The 17,558-nt window shown below is 33.5% G+C and overlaps 1 protein-coding gene across 2 annotated transcripts in view; it reads right to left on the bottom strand.

Annotated features, from left to right (window-relative positions):
- Positions 1-17,558, bottom strand: part of LOC131664055 (uncharacterized) — a 102,569-nt gene that overhangs the window by 31,517 nt on the left and 53,494 nt on the right. The gene's annotated exons all lie outside the window — the stretch shown is intronic.

The following is a 17,558-nucleotide window of genomic DNA, read 5'->3' as shown; positions in this document are numbered from 1 at the left end:
GACGGTGGCTTGCGATCAGCTGATCCCAGCTGGAATCTTTACGGACGTCCAGCTTCCGTAAAGATTCCGAGTGTCGGTCCGGGTCGTGAGTGCGCGAGGGATTGTACGCGGACGTAAGGGTCGTGCGCATCGGTTTGGTAAACCTTGACGGATAATAAATCGTGAGATCTCGGACATGTGCGGGTGGGCTTATGCGGCAACAGCTGTTCGGTCGCACGTTTCTATCGGGAGCGGGGCTAGCGTAAGGTAAGATAGTTTTTCTGTGATGACGCATCATCATACTATATGTACAATATAAAATTATTAAGTTCCTGACTAGTGGGGCGATATTTTAAAGTAATTTTAACGCGATAAACACATGAAAAATCGAATTAAAATAGTTAATTAAATTTCTGGCTTGTTTGAATAGTTGAAATAAAGAAAGAATTCATTCAATTCGTCTAAATATTTTATCACAAATTTTTAAAATAACCATGAAATATATCGTTAGCTAATTTTATATATTTTAGTTTTTATTCGTAATGACTTTGATTTTTATTTTCACGTCTATTATAAAATGTTTTCAACGATAATACAAACATATTTACACGTTAGGAGTCGGATTTTATTTATCTTTCACATCGCAAAATCTAAGATATAAAATAAAAACGTCATTCTCATTGCACATGAGCTTTTTCAAGAAATACATATATACTTTTTTTAGAGAATGAAAGTTCTCAATTCTACCAGTTAGTTCTCTGTTTGAAGTAATGCTCAACTTATTTAGTAATTTTGTTAATTTCAATGCTTTTATCGAGCTAAAGCTGAAAGATAATTTTTTAATTTTTTGCCTCATCTCTATAAAGTCTGTCTTTTATTAAACGCTTATTACAGCAGCTATTGCTTTGTGGGACAAATATTCCCTTTTTAACTAAAAAGAAATATTCATAAGACCTTTTTTTGAACTACCAAACAGTATTTATAAGCAGTTGTGTAGGAGATTCTGAGCAAATTTATCTTAAATTTGTTTGCAAAGAATCTTGATTTTAATGATGACCTACCTACTTTGCTTTGAATTAATAATCGATCGACTGAGCAAATGGTTTTAGAACCAGAAATAGTAAATTTAATCAATGTAAAGCTAGATACTCGAATAACTCGCGGAAAGTGATTGATGTTGGAAGCAAGGCAGGAGAGGCTATTTATTGTATTGAAACAATTGATTACATTGAAGAGTACTTTAACCCAATTATTGAGAGTGAAGTTCAACAGAAAGATTAATTAATTTCCTTATTTAGTAAATATCGAAAATGCATAGTAAAAAACATAGATGAAATTGAAATAATTGATAAGATGTCTGTGGATATTGAAATTACTAACGATAAAGCTGTAGCTTCTAAGCCTTAACGACTTTATGTCTGTGACTGTGAAAGACAAAATTATAAATGATTAGAAACGAGTTGGAATTATCACTGAAACGGATTCTTCATTTGAAAATCCTGCGTTTTCAGTTATAAAGAAGGACCAGACACCGCATATGGTTATTGATTTTCGAAAGCTCAATAGTGCAACCAAATCAGTTTCATTGCCAATTCTAAGCTTTGACGATTTACTCGATAAATTGCATAAAGCAAACTGTTTGGATTTAGCCTGGGGTTACTTACAGATGCCTTTGACGGGAAATGCCAATGAAAAGACAGGCTTTATCATTAAAACACAGAGTGGACAGTTTGAATACGCCATGTTAGGCTTAGCAAACGCTCTGAGATACTTCACGAAGTTGATGGAAAAGGTTTTAGGATCAGCTCGAAGAAAAGATATAACTTTTAATGTTTGACGACATTTGTATATTCGGAGAAGATTGGTCTCATTCGTTAAAGAATTTAGATTTTATCTTAAACTTACTGGCAGATGCTAAAATAAACCTTAAATTATCAAAATATAAATTCAGAACACGCAATGTTAACTATTTAGGTTTTGTACTGGGCGACAATATACTTCAACCAGGACCGCGGATTATATTGGCAATGGAAAATTTTCCACCAGTGATAGATAAACATTTAATTCAGAGATTTAGCGAGTTTTTTAAGTAGATTTGTACCTAATTTCGTTTTAATTGATAAGTCAATTAGTAGTTTATTGAAAGAATCAGCACAGTTTATTTAGAGACCTGAACAGGAAAAATCTTTTGCAACCATTAAATTGCAATTACTTAGTAAGCCTGTTTTAAAATTGTATAATCCAAATGCTTTTAAAACAGAGTTACATACTGATACATCTACCCTAGGACTGAATACGATAATTTCACAATGCGACAAAGAAAAAGGGCTTCGATTAGTTTATGCTATTAGTCGTTGTACAATTGAATGTGAATCAAAGTATCATTCGAGATCTTCCAGATAGCGTGGACTCTTTTGTCCATTTACTATCATTTCTAATTGGAATATGATTTGTCGTTATGATTGATTATCAAAGTTTAGTGCACTTAAATATCCGGAAAATAAGAAATACGCAAATTACTCGACGGATGAGCCTCATTTCAAAATTCGACTTAGAAATTAAACATAAAAGTGAAAAGTTAATGCAGCATATTAATGTTTTATCTTGAGCATCCAAAAGAAGGTAAACTTCATCCTATCCTACCGGGTCGTCGTTCCTTTCATATTGTACACGTCGACCATTTAGGACCGTTTCCTACTTTAAAAAGCGGAAAAACTTACATTTTAAGAATTATTGATAATCTAACGCTTTTATGTCCTAATGCTATTTTCTAGTGTTTCTACCAGAACTATTCTAAAAGAATTTGAAGAATTTGTCAATCGTTTTGGTACTCCTAGTCGAATAATTTCTGATAGAGATAATTGTATTACCTTACAATTATTTCAAGAATTTTGTACAAAACACGGTATTAGGCACACCTTAAATTAATCAAGACACCCTCAAGCAAATGGCTCATTATTAATGAATGATAATGATCAAATTCTCAGAATGGAGTTTTATAGATGAGCTCTGAAGCAAATGGATCAGAATCCAAATTTTTTCTAGAATTTTTGTTTCAGTGATAAAGCTGTCTTCAAAAGTGATGATAGACTCAACAAACATAACAGTCATTATTGATTTCCTGATAATCCGTATTGGCATCGTCAAGTCATCAAGCAACACCGTTAGAGTGTTAATCTTTGGGCTAAAATTTTTAACGCGCACATTATTGATCCACACTTTTTCGAGGCCACAGTCAACGATCCTTGATATCTTGACTTTTTAGAAAACCATCTACTTGAATATTTAAAAAGCATTTCATTGAATGTTAGACAGGTTATGGCTGCAGCAAGATGGCATTCCAGTTCACTTTGCAGTAAATGTTAGAGCCTGTTTGAATGGTCCATTTGGAAACCATTGGATAGGTTGAGGTGGATTAGTTTCTTGGCCTCCAAAATCTCCTGATTTCAATCCATTAGATAATTATTTCTAAGGATATTGCAAAAATATTATTTATGAAGATGCATCCAATACTAAAATATATATGATAGAAAGAATCAGAAGAGCTTGTGCAGTATTGACACCAGAAATAATTTGAGCTGTTATGAACAATTTTCATCACAGATTGGAACTGCATTCAAAATAATGAAGAACCAATTAAAAACCTATTGCAATCAAACTATGAATCGTTTTTAGTTCATATTAAAAATAAATAATACCAATAATCATTTTTAATTTGAAAATAAATAATTTTATTCATTATGAAGAACTATACCTAATAAGACTATTTACTGGACTCTATTGATTACGAGATAATTAAAACTAGTCCAATATGAAAACTATCTTTGTTTTTTGTATTATCTTAATTTCAAATTTGAAAAATTTCTCTTGACTTTTATGTGGCCTTGAAAGATCGAAGAAATTTTTGTACAATACCGTATCAAATCTTAAAATTTTCGCTCTTTTCAAACACAAAGTTGTCTTTGAAAAGACCATAAAATAAGTAAGACAAAGTCATCATAATAAATCTCTCGAATTCGAATAACTTTTGTTTGAAACGTTAATAATTAAATTTTAATTTTATTATTTCTATTATATCCAGACATAAAATAGTAGTAATATGTACATTTACATCAATTAGAACTTTAGGGCCCGATATACACTCCAAGATCATTTTGAGTTTGATTTTGTCTTGGAAATGACTTGGATAGAATAAATCAATCACACCACGCTAAATAAAAAATGCGATCTTTATAGAAAATATAATAATAACCTTAACATGATCTTCAAGAGTCAAATAGACCCACTAATTGAATGCATAATTTGAAAGTGTAATTATACTTTCTTTTCGGATCCGAGGTTAAAAATGAAGTTTTGAGTAAAAAAAACAAAGTTGATTTTTAGAGGTAACCTTGGGATCTTCCGGATGATACATCAATTAAACGTATGGGGTCAAAATAAAGGTTCCTATTTTAAAAACATAAGTTGATCTTGAAATGACCTTGACAATGTTCTTCAAGGTCAAAGTCAAGGTCACTATCACGTGCCCCCTTGAAGTCTAGCAACTTTTGTCTAAACATTTTTATCTAACTCAACCCAGCCCCAAGCACTTTTGAAAAAAACTGTTTGGGCAAGTTAAAATAGAACACTCAGTATTTACAGACATGTATTGTAGTAGTATATTACAGTATATGTGGCTTAAGTGTCCCATTATTGCACAGGGAATAGTTAACGTCCGAGAGAAGTGCGGACACTAAACTTGCCGTGCAATAACGAGACACTTAAGTCACGAGTATCATATACTATTTTATAGCAATATGTGACTGAAATTTCCGATAGGTGCAATTATGAAAGAGAGCGCGGAAGAGTCGGAAGGAAGCTGGGAGAGGGGGGCCTACAGCCAAGTGTAAAAAGATTAAAAGAAAAATTAAAAAGAAAGTACTTTACTTTACTGAGTGATCCATCTGTTTTACCGTCTTAAATTTTCTATCTTTCTTGCTTGACTTTGTTGCTATTCTATAACGTGAAGCACTGTTTTTCGTCTCTCTTATGTAATTACAGACGAGCTTTATATAAATTTAAACATTTTGATGGCTGAGTAAATAAAAAGAACGAATTCATCTAGCAGTGATAACAATAAGAATGAAATTATGCCTATTGATATTAGACAAAAGCCAATAAAGTCTCTTTAGATTTGTTACCTGATATATAAAAAAAATTATATATTTCTTACTATAATACCTTTAGAAAGTGGCGTTGAGATCAAAAAACGAACTTCTTCCGTTAGGATATCTTTTTGACTAACTTTTCTGAGCTTTCAAAGAAGTACACTCCTACTATTTGTTTATCTACATGTTCGATGCTAAAATCTAAAATTGATTATTTTTATCACATTGACATTAGCACTTACAGTAGATTATTTTCATATCTCAAAAGGCTAAACAAAGGTCATGTACAAAAGAAAATGTCTGAAAAGAAGTTTTTAGTTATTCAAAATATAGCAAAAGTTTTAATGGAAACTTCTGATGAAGTTTATTTGCATGAGAAAGTAAGTATGAATTCATTGTGCAAATTTTCTTAAATATATTGATTTTTAATAATACTTATAGATTGCACTAATATTTGGAGTGCCTTAAAAGGTATGAATTTATAAATTTAAATATTAACGATATAATGAATATATTAATTTAAATATTAACACCCATGGCAAATAAACAGCGATCGTATACGTTCGCTCTTTTCGTCGCTTCGGTCGTTTCGGTATACGTAGCTATGGCTGATCGCTTACAAGTACATTTGAGCTCGGTAAGAATGAAAGTTATCTAAAATTTATATAAATTATGGGCTAAAGACGTTTTAACATATAAATTACTTATAACATTGCACCATTGTTTTCATTTTATCATTACTTCCAAAATTCCATATATTCCAAAATTGTAATTGTCATTTTTGAAAATTACAATTACAAAATTAAAGTATTGTCATACTTTAAAAATTTTACAAAAACAATATTTAAGCCGATTCGATACAAATAGTTATTTATTAATGTAATAACTATCCATTTGATGAGTTATAGAATAAATTTACTATTTAATAAGTTATGTAAAGTATCTGAAAGTAAGTTTCAGCATCCTTGTCGTTTTAAGATAAATTTCACTATTTTCAAAATATGAACACTTTTTTCCATATTAGAAAGAACGTTAAATATATTAACTTTGTGAATTTGTTATCATAATGATCAAAGTATGATCAGCCTTTCTTATCATTTTTTATGTATAGATTAGTATTAGACACTTCTGAAATAAACTCTTCTAATTGTTTACAAATTTCAACAATAGATAAGCTTGGATTCATGAAGTTAAAAATTTCATTCAAAAATAGTAACTCTCTATTGTAGTTGTTTTGATAATCAATATTATTAAAGAGAAATACTCTTAAAGAGAAAAAAAATAAAACATCCATGAATAGTTTCATTCACAGTTTAAAAATGAACTTTCTGTTAAGATTTTGAAAACAAAGATTTATAAACCAATATATTTTGTGATTGCTATTGCTGTTCGGCTTTTTACTCTATATTATCAAAATACATAAGATGTTTAAAGAAAAGGAATGGAAAAAGGTGTGTGCAATAAATAAACGATTGCTTCCGATTACATAACACAACTGCGGCTTTAATTAAATGATAAAATATAAATAAGTAGCACTTATCCGGCATAAAAACTCCAGTCACAATAGGGAAAAGCCCTTTAAGTACTACTTTTACAATAATTTATAATAGATAGATAGAGACAGAGATAAGACGCGGGACGCTGTTAGAGGCTCGCTGAGCCTGTACATATAAACACGCGGTGAATGACCATTCAAAAAAACTCTCGTTTACCCGTGAACATTAACTCTGGTATGATAGGAGAGAGGGTGCTGTCCCAAACACATACACACACACACACGCACGCGGACGCGTCACAACCTCGACGTCTATTGGGCACATAAAACTGTGGCAACGCCCAAGTTGCCGATCTGATGGACAGAAATAAATTCTGGTAGCACCCTAGAGGTACCCGTTGGTTTGATGCCACTGGTTCACAGACACCTCGAATCCTGGACAGTGCGCGCGAACATACAATACAGTTGCAGAAGGTGCATATAACACACACGTAACACGCGCAGCACGTAGCTTTGAGAAGAGATAGAGAGCAAGGATCGGCAGAGCAGATCGTTCGTAGCTGTCGATTTCCCGAGTGGGACTGACTCGCGATGCGTGTTTTGGCAGAAGGGACGCACGGAAAACTCCTCCCTACTCCTTAGGCCCAGCACTGCGGGCGGATCCTAGTTCAGCGATTGAGAGGGCGGTAGAATTCTGCGCGGAGTCCAGTGGCTACCTGTGGTAGTCGCGGCTGACCCTTTTTTTTATGGTGCATGCCCTTGAATAACGTCGTTCTTTTAGACAATTTAGTTTCCCCAAGACATGTTGAGACCGAGAATAGCTTGACATCCATGTATTCTTCAGCTTTCACAATTTGAAAAAAACAACCCCAAAAAAACTATGTTAGACTGTAAAACTATGTTGGAAAGTAATTCGGACTGTTTGAACGGGCGGAGTCCAGATGCGACATGGTTTATTGCAGTGAACGCGTAAACTACCCTAAACTTTCGGGATACTCGGATTTGACAGCTTTGTGAAGGCCAACATAACCATCGGGGAATAAAACTCCCTCTCTCTCTCTCTCTCTCTCTCTCTCTCTCTCTCTCTCTCTCTCTCTCTCTCTCTATCATATTAAATATAAATTCATACTTCATACATCAATTCATCCATTGGTTACTGGTTTTGCAGAACATCTGCCAACAGTAATAACTGATGATCATGCAACTATGACCATGATACAAAGACATAGTGGATGGAAATCTAGTTCAGTAGCTTATGGTTGTATTGAAGAATCATTTGAAAATAAAAGAAAAACATTTGATAAAATAAGTAGTAGAATTGCCATAAAAATATTTTATAAAAATACAGCAGTAATTTCTTCAGATAAAGATTCTTTTTCTACTTCAGGTGAAACAAACATTTAATTTGAAGAGCAAGTAGATATCGATTAAATGAAATGCCAAATTTGTCGTGCACTAGCAGATATAAGAAGGTCCATTCACAGTGTTCAAGTGATAATGAATGTTCCAATATTAATTTAAATCTTTTATTTACTAATTTTATCTTTTAATCAAATTTAAAAATCTCTCTAGAACATTATTAGCCAGCTGACGCTTGTATTGAACCTAACTTAAAACTGAAATAGAGTATTATCGCGAATTGATTGTTTTAAATTACTTTTTTGAGTATTTAGAGATAATGTACTATTTTTTCAATAAAATCGAAAATTTTGAATATTTCTACTTATCATAGTGTATAAGGTAGCCGTGACTTAAGTAAGCTTGTCATTTCATGGTGTAATAATCGACCATTTAAATCACGGAGAAGCGTGGCTTAAGTGAAGATTGAGGTCACGCAGTACTATAAATAATTGTTTAATATTATAATATTAATATTTTAATAGTAGAATTTAGTTATTTGTCTGGTAATTATTATACAATTATTCATCTTTTTTAACTTTAAATTTTAACGAGAAATACATTTAAAAAAATATCTTAATTTATTCTCATTTTAATGTTATAATTTTTAATTTAGAAAGTCGTCAGAACCAAGCCTCTTATGCAAACTAGATTCAAGACCGAAATTTCATATAACATATATAAAACAAGTATTTTGCATAGAATTTTTGAAAAATTAATTAATAACAAAATTTAATGCGATCTTTATCATAATTTATATTACAAAAATTTTTAAATTAGTTGGAAAGTAAAATTAATTATTTATAATTTGTTAAATTATAATTTGTTAAAATTTGTTTAAATTAGTTGGAAAGTAAAATTAATTATTTATAATTTTTTAACATTTTTAATAATGAAAAAATCTGAGCTTTTGTTAATTTATCTAACAATATTATGAGTTCGATAGATTATTATAAGTGCTCTTTCATTAGATTGGTACTGCCTTAATGCGCACGCTAATGATTGATAATAATTAGATTGAAAATATTGTTAAAAAAATTAATTTACTTCATAAATAAAAATCAGATGTCTTAAATTCGTAAATATTAAAATAGTTTGTGTAGAAAAGATGAAGTCGAGTTGAAATAATTGAAATGCACAACAAATGTTTAAAAAAAATATTTTCTTATAGTTCTTAATAATTAATTGAAATATAAAAATACATAGGTTCTTAAATAAATAAAAAATAAAATTGGAAACTGAACTAAATAATTGTCATAAAAAAGTCCAAGGAAAAAGCATGCTATATTATAATTATTTGTAAATATCAGAAGTCATACCCGCTGTTCAAAGAAAAACTCAGAACTGAAAAGCAACTTGCCTTTTCGGAGTTACAAATGCACATTTAAAGCTCCTCTGTGCGACACACAGCACCCGAACCTTACTGCTCTAGTTTACACTTATCGCCGCAACGCCGTCGGTTCTCGGTCGCACGATTCGGTTGCCTATATTTCGATCTCTGCCCCTAGCCCTCTCACCTACTCGGATTGTTGGCCAACCTTCCAATTCAGGGCTAGCTTGTTAATAGTTCTCCCAGTAAGGAACTATGAGTGACCCTGCAACGCCCGGAAGCCATGTACTTCCTCGTGGGGTCTAACGGCCTTTGTGAGTCATGAAGCTCACGAAGCTGTAGGATCGTAATTACGACAACACCATACGTGGTCGTTTACGTCAATATATAGAAAAAGCCAGATGCAGAGATCAAGGCTAAGTTTACAAACGTGACCGTTATTTTTACATAATCTTTGATTACTCGTAGACATATATACGTTAAATACAGTCGATATGCACATACAATTGCTTAATTTTCCATACATCTTGTGCATTTTTAACATTCTACAATCTTTATTTTGTGTAACCACCGTTGTACTGCGTTTATGTAATTTGCCTTAATGCAATCAACCTCAAGTTGATTCGCAGAAATGTATATGAATCTGAAATTATTTGCGTGCGATTTTGAATAAGTATGTTTTTCAGAGAGTAAAATAGCGAGAAAGTGTTATTTCAGGGAATACAATAACCGTGTAGAAAAGAGGGAGAATGTGCGTAATACTGAGAGAAAGATGAGCTTAGAGGTCGGTGTCTGATTCGATTAAAGAGAACTTGGCTGACCCTTGGTTGAGTCGCACGTGCCCACTCTATAAATTGTGAAAGTTTTCGTTCATGTCAAGTGAGTCGGGTTATTGGATTATTGCGTAACATCGTGGACGCGAACTCCGCGGACGAATGCATCTTCTGTGAACGCTTTCCGGTCAGATACTCGAGAAGTAATCGTGGAAAATGCCAGCTGGAAGGAATTGTGCCCCGATGCGGAATTGGAGAAGCGTATACGGCTTGTACTATGCGCGTAACAGCGGTAGGTTGATATCGTCCTATGGTATCAGTGAGTTCTTTCTCTCTCTCTCTCTCTTTCCCTCTCTCTCTCTCTCTTTCTCCCTCTCTCTCTGCTTCGCATGAGATCCGCGACCAGGAACTATCCCGCGATACAGCACCTATGGGTGTACATATAAGTATCGCGAAGACGCTTTAAACCACGGACGAGTCATCATTGCTGAGAACGACGCGACAGTTGAGCCGCTCGGTGCTAACGGTCGTGTCTGCGTTTTTGTACATTGCAAATTCGTGTATCGTTTATTATTATATTTCCGAGGTATCCCGTATTTTATGTCAGGTATTTCTTCAAGTTTGTTTTATTGTCGAAAAATAGCTATAATAATTCGTTATATATGTATTTTGATGTATGCTAATTACTTGATCTTTTATGCCCAACTATATTCAATCCTCCTCGTGTTCGTTTGTTGCTGCGTTCGCCTGGCGCAGCGCAGCATTAAGTGATTGGAGTATTTCTTGCCTACCATCCCCGCGCAGTGAAATAATTATAGTAACCGAAAATCGTGGGCTAAGTTTCTCGTCAAATTCGGCTTTCTCCGTTACATTTCCAGAAGTCTTTAATCAAATAAGAGTTAACGGGTTGTGTTTGATCAACACAACCCAGAATTACAGCGTAAGTTCGTCTTAATCGTTATCGCGTGCGTTAATTTCGCAATCTCTGACTCTGTTCTCTCTCTATCTATCTATCTATCTATCTATCTATCTATCTATCTATCTATCTATCTATCTATCTATATATCTATCTATCTCTGTCCCTAGTGTTGAATAAATGTAATTGCGTAAACTCTCAGCTGTTTTAATGTATACACATTTATAGTTAATATAGCGTTGTTGTGTGTCTCAACAAGTCTTAACAAGTCACACATTTCATTTGACTCACACACTCCTGCATGCAATTAATCCTTCCTCGAGTTACCCATACGACGCAAATATGAATTCACGATTTCAATCAGCAGCCAGTAACAATTGCAGCAGCACAACAATAGTTACGAGGCTGTGGTTAGCTTCGAAAAACTACCTGACGACAAAGAAGAGCAGATTTATGCGTGTTACATATATATTGTTCGCTACATATTTGTCGCCGTGGGCGCAGGGTGAAATGAACTTTTAGTTGGAGTGAGGATAACTTTATTTAATTCAAGACAAGACTTACAAATGTAACGCGACTCGGCAGAACGTAAACCGCGAAGCTGGCAGAAGGCCGAGCTGTTAGCTGGTCTCGGGTTCGGGCTAGAGTCCCGGGTACTCGCCCCAACTACTTGGCGTTTCTCCTCGGAAGAATCCAGTCAAAAGGGCAAGTCCCTCCCACGAGGTCCGTGGAAAGGGTAGCTGGGACCGCGGGTTAACATTAAAAAAACGAAAGTTGGGCGCGCGCTTTCCCTTAAATTAACTCATTAACGCGGACGCGCGACCGTCGACGTTTAATGTGTTTATTGCAGATGGCCATAAAATCTCCAGCAATTCGTTCAAGAATTATGAAGTTTTTTTGCATAAAACGGTAAACTTCTGGCCAACACGTGGAGAGAAAGTGCACGCCACACATATATTTCGTGTATGTACATACTGCGTTTACAAAACAGATTAAGACCTATGTGGAAGAATTAGTAGAAGATAATTTTAAAAAGTAGCCTTTGTTTTTACCAAAGCAACATTTAAGGAATCAATATCTTAAGTCATCGTTTTGATCCTTTGTTTACAATAACCTGCAGTTTAATTGGATGTAGAGCAACTTTTACCAAGTTAGTAAAATTGTTTTTACTAAGTTTACTTTTATTATAAGTTATTACCAAATAATTGTTTAACTGTTATATCTTAATCATTACATGCATTATTATTATTCTATAGGTACTTACGCGCATTATTAGACAATACACATAAGTACGTTCAATTTCAAATGTAACACACTAGAAATATGCATACTTTAATTTCATGCCGAAATATGCGAAAATTCACACTGATAATTCATAAAATTAACGTCTTATCCGCATTTTTCAAATAATAACACATACTTGCATAAGATTAGGCAGATAAATGAGTTAATTTACTTACATGGAATTAACAGAAATGAACACAACAAGATGACGGATGGAGTTTAAATAATTATTCCCTCCGTTTCAAGTAATGTTAGTATAAGTATTAAATTTTATTTAATTAATAATTTTTTTTTTATTTATTTTTTATTTATTTAATAATGATGACATTGAATGAGGATACGTTACATTCAATAGAGAATATGGATACTGACGACAGCTTGTATAATAATAGGAAGAGGAGAAATAATAATAACGCTTAGATCAACAACAAATATAAAGTACGCCCTAACTAATATTCTACCTAGCCATTCAAAGCAATGTTCAAAACAATTCTCAAAACTTTCCTAATGATTTTTTCATTTTTGAGAGTGGACAATGAAGGGCCTTATGACGTTTGGATTAAAAAGGTCCAAGACGATAAACAAGAACTGAGTGCTTTCAAAGTAGGTAGTGTTATTTTTAAAATATATACTATAAGAACGTTACTGATATCAGAAATAGAGTCAAGTTTTAAGTGGAAATCCTTTTTTTAATAAAGAGAGGAGACGAATCTGATCTTAAAAGATACCTCGTTAACGGAACACAATATGGAAGCTTTCATTCCTGGTTATAGAAGATTCAGAAAGGGTTTGGTCAGAGGTGCACCTCGACCTCTTAGTATTAAAGAGAAGATTATCTCATAGTTTGAAGTTATTGAAGTGAAAAGGATGAATGGAAGAAATAGACAAACTCTTGGCGATGAAGATAGCTGTCTAACTCATCAATAAATTTTATAAGAGATTATTAACAAACATTTTTAATGATTTTTATAGTCATGTTTTATTTTTTGAAGTATGGTCAAAGTACCGAATTTTGTATAAGAGTAAAAAATACATTACGATAACAATACTATTTTCGACGAAATCATGAACTTATTGTACGTGTTGGGGTTGGTGAACAAGAATAAATGTGCGTATTTAAATTCGAAATAAGACTGACAAGTTTATTAACAAACACAAATAAAATTAAATTGATTTACAAATACAATACAAATGAAGCGATTCACAATGAAACATACGTTTACGGCCGTGATTACGGTAAACGCAAATCGCACGCACGTTATAATACTTATTGGACACGAACAACTTGCCCGTGCGAGATCTGAGCTCAGAGTGAGTCAAAGCTTCTCTTTCTCGGGAAAACAAATTTTCCTCCCTTCTCCCTTCTTCCCAGGTGACGTCGCCAACCTGGGGCGTGACCCGTAGAGGGCCTGAAAAAACAAATAGCGCTGGCGCGCTCTTCCTCTCTGTATCTCTCCTCTTGCCTTGCTCGTATACTGCCAATACAGCCTCGGACCCGCCCGCTTGCAGGGCCTGAGCTGTACAACCCTCTGCCTGGGTTCAGAGGTCGATGTCTGGGTCGTTGGGCTCCTTAAGTAACCTTGCTGGTCACGACGAGCAATGGCAAAGAGGAGATTAACAATTCTTCACGCATGCTAATATAAAATAATTGCAGCTCTGTTTCCCAGATCCCACGCGAGCACGCGCCTTCCTCCTAAACTGTTTATCATTTTTTATCTCGGCTTCATTCTCTGGTACAAACGCCATTCACATCTCGCGCTGCAAACGTTTATCTATACTCAAACTCACACACCCAAGACTACAGCTTCATCGCATATGCCGCAATTATTCTAACGATTGTCCACGACGAGCAGACTTTCCAACATTTCAAACCAGTCTAAGAAAACGTGTCAAACAGACCCCCCTGCGCTAAACGTGCGCCCATGAACCAGACGAGCAACGACGGGTAATAATGCAAAAAAAAAGAACACTAAAAGAGCAATAAAACAAACAGGCGTCGATATTTAATGGGGGTTTCGCTCTAAAGGCCGCGCGGGCTAAATTAATGGAGACTACTGGTGTGCGCTCGACGACAAAAAAGAAACAAAGATCTCTGCCTAAACTTTTTCCGAACATCTGCTGGACACATGCGCGTTTGAAAATTTCTCGCTCGTAATTGCGCGAACTTGATCCGTAACAGTACGACCCTCGTATATTACACGCAGATACTTATCCAATGATGAGTACCAAAAGAACTAAGAAAAAGCGAAATAACTTTTATGCTACAAAATCAACTTGAAATTTCATTAAAAGATACATTGTATTTCATGAATCTTGACACTCTTAAAGTTGTATACATGACGATAGCATCATTATTTTCTGAGAAATCATGGATTTATTGAACGACACTTATGTAACAAACGATATCCTATAAAACTTGGAGGTTGGAACTTCAATTATTGGTTCTTATGTTATTATGACGTCGATAATCGACTTCTCAGGTACATTCTTTTTGTTCTATGCCCGCGCGTGTAAAACGAGATGAGCGTGTGTATTGTAGAGAAAGTTTGGGCGCGCGAGATTTTAACTTTGGTAAAGATCGAATTAAATGCATCAGTACCACGGATGCAGGAGGGAAAATGAACACAACGATATTTAAAGAAGGGAAACGACTTCGCGAATGCTAAATAGAGAAAGAGAAAGAAGATATGATTTTATTTAACTTACTTTTATTATTCCCTTTTATTTTTGTGCGCTTCACTTATCGTAGCTTTGCGCGTTTATAACAAGTTTTTACTTTATCTTCCAAATCGTCTGTTGCTGCTTGGCAATTAATAACAAAAATGCTTCGATGATTGGAAAAAGTGCTGGCACAAGTGTATTATATCTAACGGGGATCACTTTGAAGGGACAACATAAATATTAACCAATAAATAAATATTTTTTGAGAAAACCATAAAGTCACCTTACTTTTTGAACACCCCTCGTATTGTGTCGTTAGTGTAAAATTTCCGTTTGTTCTTTTTATATCGTGGCGTTAGCATTAAGTGCGCGCTGATTTGTTACTATTTGGTAAAATTTAAGTATTTATATTTGCTAATAGGTTAACTCTAACAGACATTCTTCCACTCAAAATTCATTGAAACTCTATCAGCGAGTATTATATAAATCTTAGTATCTCAACGCGTGGACTTGACTAAAAAAAAGGAAATAGGTAGTTGGTGCGAATAATAAATTGATGTATTTCTTTACAAACTATTGATATTTATTAAAATTAAACTATCAACTACCGTTCAGCCGGAATAAAACCCCCCGTCTTAGTTTGGGGAAAAAGTCATCGAACAAATAGTTGTTACAATTAACACTCGAAAACAATCTTTCTAAATTGATACACTTTTATGATTTGTGATTTACAATTATTAACTCGGTAATGTTCACGGTAATGTATGATTATTTCCCTATTATTATAAAATATAAACAAAATAATCTCTCTATCAGTATCATTAACTAAAAATACAAATGCAACGAAGCTAACTGGCAAAAATACAACTAGTTTTAAAGAAGTAAAGAAAAAAATTTTAAAGTTGCAGAATCCTAATAAACACAATGGAAATATTAATAACATCGATGTCAATTTTTCCGAAATGATCCTTCGTGCAGTCAACCAGAGCATCCCCCGACCCAAAGAAATGTTTCGTAATAAACGTATCTTTTGATAGATGAAGACTATAACAAAGCTATTAAAGAATCTAAAACAGCATTATACAAATCCAAAATAATAATATTAAAGTAAATAAAATAAAATTAAAAAAAAAACCCTATTAAAAAAGTTTTAGACCAAATCAAAAGAATCGATGGAAAAAATTATTCATCTATTTCAGTACTTCTCAAAAATAATCTAATCGTAAATAATTCGGAAGATATAGCTAATAACACTAGCAAATAAATTCGCCAAAAACTCTAGTTACCTTAACTACACCGCCGAATTTTTAACACATAAAGAAATCTAAAACTAGAGAAGACTTATCGAAAATTATTGAACACTATTATAATGATTGAATAACCATGTTCTAGCATCTTGGAATCATCAGTGATGAAGCAGATATTTGTTTGACTCATTGTTGTTGATAACAGTTTTGGTTTTCATTCCGACATCAAGGACTGTTGATACCTTGAATCTAAAACTTCTTTAGATTTGGCCATGCTCTTATTGTAGTTTGTTGTTGAATACTTTGCGGTTTATTAATGACGTTATCTGGGATTAGAAGTTCCTACATTGTTACTCGCAACATTGGCCAAATATAGCCTTGTATTTTTCTTCATCCAGTACAAGTTTTAAGAAGAAACAAAGTGTTTAACAACATTGCCGCGATATCATTAGTATATGCAGTTGACTACACCATCATCAGGGTGCGCCTCCTCTAAGGTAATTTTGACTCCCTAACCAAAGCCTTCGGGGATAGAGCGTTGAAACCGCTTAATTATAGAAGTCGATGCATTGACTCGTTCAGTTCAGTTATTCTGATTCAGTCATCAGTATAATACTGTTTCTTTTTGCAATTAATGATTTTACAAGCTACATTTCAAATTCGGTGTAATATATTATATTTTTATGACGACGCAACGCTATTTGTTTTTTAAAGAAAAAATATCTAAAAGTGAAACGTTGATACAAGAAACACTGAATAAAATCTCAGAATTCGCCAATAAATCAGCTTCAAATTCTCTAACAAATAACAAAGAATTGTTTTCTCTAACAAGAAAAATACTATTATAAAATAGAACTAAATATTCCGAATGACCCAATCTAAATAGTAAGAGAAATCAAAATCACAGGCTTAATCTCCGACTCACAACTCTCGTGATGATTAAACATATTGAAAATCTTATCCGCTAGAAACTGGGAAGCTAGCCAATAAATTTTAATTATCACTTTCAAAGCAGTTATTTAAGGTAAAAAAAAAGTTATCCATTGAAAGGAATGTACTTCCACTTAACCTAAGAAAAAAAACTGACAACAAACTATTTATTAAAACTGATCTTTGACGAAGATCAAAACCACAAATTAATGCGTGCAGCTATAAATAAAAGAAATCGTAAAATCTAAACAAGAAATTTAAAAAATTCTTAAAACTCCATTTTATTAAAAAGCTATCTCATTATTGAACAAAAACGATATTAAACCAGATAATATAATATCAGCTACGATCTAACATAGATCAAAAATAAAACATACTGCACAAACCCACCTTATAGC

Source organism: Phymastichus coffea, unplaced genomic scaffold, assembly GCF_024137745.1.
Source record: "Phymastichus coffea isolate CEN01 unplaced genomic scaffold, Cenicafe_Pcof_1.1 PCOF00040, whole genome shotgun sequence".
Classification (NCBI taxonomy): Eukaryota; Metazoa; Arthropoda; class Insecta; order Hymenoptera; family Eulophidae; genus Phymastichus; species Phymastichus coffea.
The sequence above is the reverse complement of the archived record's forward strand: the minus strand, read 5'-3'. Positions and strand labels throughout refer to the sequence as shown.